Here is a 4,663-nt window from a genome sequence, read left to right on the forward strand (position 1 = left end):
ATACATACTGGGAGGTAAACAGCATGTGCCACTGAAAATTTCAACAGCTTCTGCTGTCACTCATCCTTAACCTTGGTACTGAGAATACCTTCAATCTTTTCCAATGTACAGTAAAGCTGTCACCTTAGATGAGAGAGCTGCATGGAGACTAAAGTGCTGTGTGCTTACCAGAGACATAACCATTACACTTCACCAAGAAGCACCCATGCGCCCCTCCCACAGAGGAGGTTTGTTTCCCACAAAACCAGCCCATCAAGTTTAGAAGAGATAATCATTTAATCAAATGTGCAAACAGTCATCAAGGTAACAAAATATACATATATATATTTTTGTATATTTTATATGTATATATATATATATTTTTTTTTTTTTTTAGACAGAGTCTCACTATGTTGTCCTAGGTAGAGTGCCGTTGGTGTCATAGTTCACAGCAACCTCAAACTCTTGAGCTTAAGCGATTCTCTTGCCTCAGCCTCCCAAGTAGCTGGGACCACAGGTGCCCACCGCAATGCTCATTTTTTGGTTGCAGTTGTCATTGTTGTTTAGCAGCCATTTTTTGGTTGCAGATGTCATTGTTGTTTAGCAGGCCCAGGCCAGGCTTGAACCCCTCAGCTTCGGTGTATGTGGCCCGAGCTCTACTCATTGAGCTACAGGCACCAAACCATCACAAAAAATATTTTAAAACAAGGAAACAACACCACTAAAAGACCAAAAGAATTTCCCTAAAATCTATGAATTTCCTGAAAACTAATTAAAATAATAACTTTAAGGAGACTCAGGGAACTTTAAGAGATCAGAGAATGGAGAAATAATTCAACAAAACAGGAACAATAATACAAGAAAAAAATGAAAAGTTTAATAGACAGATTAAAATCATGATGAAGAAAAAAATAAATCAATCTAAAGGATACAACAAATGAAATGAAAACTATAATAAAAAAGGTCAACAGCAGGACTTCTCAAACAGAAGAAAAACTATGTGTATTCGAGGACAGGTTATTAGAAAATACACAGCCAGAGAATAAAAAGAATGAAAAACAATGAAGAAGGCCCATGGGATTCTGGGGACATCAAAAGAGAAAATATTCAAATTACAGACTATAAGAAGAAGAAAAGAGAAGGTAAGGGGTAAAAAGCTTATTTTTAAAAAATAGCTAAAAAATTCTCAAATCTAGGGAAATATATAAAAATAGGAAGCACATAATTCCACAATCATATTCACCCCAGGTAAGATTAAACCAAGCCATGTTATAATTGAAATGTCAAAAACAACAAAGGAAAAAATTTAAAAGTAGCAAGAAAAAGCAACTTATACACAATGGAATTATCATAAGGCTATCAACAGATTTTACATCAGAAATTTTTTAGAACAGGAGAGAGTGGGAGAAATGGTAGAGTTGGACATTGGGCATCATTGCCAGGTGGAACGCTGTCAGCAGTAAGGTGATCTGAGAGGTGCTCATCCCTAACCACGGGAGACCCATTCTGCTTTGTCTCCATGGATGGTGGCTTCAGATTTTCTTCCATTTATTTGTGATGGAATACTTTACCAAAACACAGAAACAAGGAGTTTCATGATTTTCCTGAGGTGACTATAATCAATGAAAAACTGAAGACAGATAAGCATAAGTCTTACCCATGCTCATTCAAGGACTGTGTTGAAAGAGAACTTGTGGCAGTTACATAACCTTATTGTGAGAACTTTTGCCTAAGACACTATCATCAGTCAGATCATGAGTGTGAAAAACTGGAAATCCCAAAGCCTCATATGGCCGCCACTCAAAAACTTGTTAAAAACATTATTGATTCCAAGACAGGAGAGACAAGTAAACAATGAAAAAAATGCAAAAAATAGTGAAACCGCTATAAAACTTTCATTGATGAAATTGAAAATTTGTGCTGATGGGGGTAAATCATTGCCTCAGAAAGAAAGAATTTACTTCCAGGTTTTTAGGTTTTATAGCTTAAGGGGAAAAAAGAGAAGAGCAAAACAATATTCTTTTGGAGCACTGGGATGATGATAAACTCTGTAGCTCCTCTAACCAATCTTATAAGTGACAATAACAAATTAACAGCTAAGAAACTGAGATTATGTCAAGTTATTTCAAGAGAAGACTTACCCTTGGATCATACTTTGGAAAACTGGATTGCTAAGGATGATTGTTTTATATAACGATGGAACTATTTTCTTGGAGTACCTTAATGATGATGAACAATTTTTAATAAATTTTGATTCTTACTTAGAATAGTCATTCAGTGATCTAAGCCAGAAATCACAAGAAAACTTCTATGTACATTTTAAGTTACCACTTTGTAATATAAATACTATTTTTGTTATTTTTAGCTTATTTCCATTTTGTAATTTTTTACACTATTGGTATTCTATTAAATTTGATTTTTTGTGTTTTTAAAGTGTTAACTATGAACTAAAATTCAATTATTAGCAAATTCTTATATTTTGTTTTTATTAGTTATGCTGTAGTAATAAATACACAATGATATATTTCCTATGGGTTAATGTGAGCTGTTGATTGGCTGTAGCAGTGTTTCACATCATCATCATTCTAGGATCCCAGCATCAAAGCTGAAGGAACAACCTTTTGGAGGACTTCACCATTCTTATGGAAGAGGGAGAAGAGATAATAGCGATTTCAGTCCTCTCTTAGAAAACATATGCATCATTTGCCTTCTTTTTTTTTTTTTTTTTTGCAGTTTTTGGCCAGGGCTGGGTTTGAACCTACCACCTCTGGCATATGGGGCCAGAACACTACTCCTTTCAGCCACAGGCACTGCCCTGCCTCATTTTTTAAATTTAAGCAAATCGCATTGCCAAACTTACCATCATAGAGCTAAAAAGTATAGGTTTATGATCTACTTAAATTATGATGTATCAGTTTTTATGTGCACATGAATTACAAAAATTTAGAGATTATCTCATTCAATCTTATAAAGTTTAAGATTAGGAACATCAGGCCTAGGAAGGAAAACTGGTTTACTAGGTGTCATCTCACAGCACTGGGACATATTTCTGATTAAAGATCAGATTCATCTTTTTTGTTAGTATGAATGTATTATAAACAAAATGAAAAATGAGGTATTTCAACTTTAAAAACATGAAAAAGGAAAAAAAAATCCTGCCAAATGAGTACTTTTACACAGAAAAGCTTTCCTGTTGATAAAGATAAAAATTATACTAGATTCACAAAACCTAGGGAAGTTCATCATTACTACACTTTCTTTACAAGAAATACAAAAGGAAATTGTGCAAGCTGAAATGGAAAAATGCTTATTAGTAATATAAAAACATATAAAAGTATAAAACTTATGGCTTTATAAGTACTTATAAAAGAAAGTACATGGTCAAATGCAGAATATACTAATACTATAAAGGTAGTAAGTCTCCAATAAAAGGTTAAAGGTCGTATCTCTAATACAAAGGGTGAAAGACAAAACTATTAGAGTAGCTATACCTATAATAATTTAAGTGATGCACAATGTAAAAAAATATAAATGGTGGCTTCCAAAACATAAAATGGCAGAGAACAACAGCATAGAGTGTTTGTTTACTGCAATGAAAGATTAAAGTTAGATAGCCTGTTAAAAGTATAAAATATTTTACCTTAGTCTCAGAGTAACTACAAAGCAAAAGCTTCTAGTTTAAAAATAAAACATAAAGAGAAAGGAATCAAAACACAGACAGCAGGAGAGAAAAAGAAAATGATTTGTAAAATTAAAAAATAATAATAAAATAGCAATAGTAAGTCCTCACCTATCAACAATTATCTTGAATATAAATAGAATAAATTCTCCCATCAAAAGATAGAGTGCCCAACTATATCAAAAAGTAAGACCCAGTCATATGCTGCTTCCATGAGACTCCCATGCACATGCTTTAATGTAATAAATAGAAAAAAGATATTACATAGAAATGAGTAGGCATAGGTACCCTTAGAACACACAAAATAATTTTTATATTAAAAACTACATAATGAGGCAAAGATGGTTATTATGTAGTCAATTCATCAAAAGAATATAACAATTTTATATATACACACACACACACACACATACACACCCAACATTAGAGCATCTAAATACATAAAACAATAATTAATAGATCAGAAAGGAGAGATTGGCAACAATACACTGATAGTAAGTAACTTTAATGCCCTACTTTCAATGGTTGATAGATCAAAAAGAAAATCAATAAGGAAACATTTTATTTGAACTATAACAGATAGAACTCACAGACATTCAGAACATTATATCCAACAGCAACAACATATACATTCTTCTCAAGAGGACACAGAATTTTTCAGGGTAAATCATACATCAAGGTACAAAATAATTTCTTAAATTTAAGAAGATTGATATTATATCAAGTATCTTTTCTGCCACAATGGCATGAAACTAAAAACAAAATCAAAGACAATTTGAAAAATTTACAACTATGTAGAAATTAAATAACATGCTTCTGAAGAATATAGCGTCAAAAAATAAATCAAAAGAGAAATTTAAAAAATATCTTGAAGTAAATGAAAAAATGGATACCAAAACTTGTTAGATACATCAAAAGTAGTTATAAAATGAAACTTTACAGTTATAAATGCCTACATTAAAATATTTTAAGTAAATAATCTAATGTTATAGCTAAAGGAATTAG

At 32.1% G+C, this 4,663-nt stretch overlaps 1 pseudogene; it reads left to right on the forward strand.

Moving 5' to 3' along the window:
- Window positions 1-1,388: 1,388 nt before the first annotated feature.
- On the forward strand, window positions 1,389-2,249 carry LOC128569282 (AN1-type zinc finger protein 1-like; annotated as a pseudogene).
- The last annotated feature ends 2,414 nt before the right edge of the window (window positions 2,250-4,663 follow it).

Source organism: Nycticebus coucang, chromosome 17 (assembly GCF_027406575.1).
Source record: "Nycticebus coucang isolate mNycCou1 chromosome 17, mNycCou1.pri, whole genome shotgun sequence".
NCBI classification, from domain to species: domain Eukaryota; kingdom Metazoa; phylum Chordata; class Mammalia; order Primates; family Lorisidae; genus Nycticebus; species Nycticebus coucang.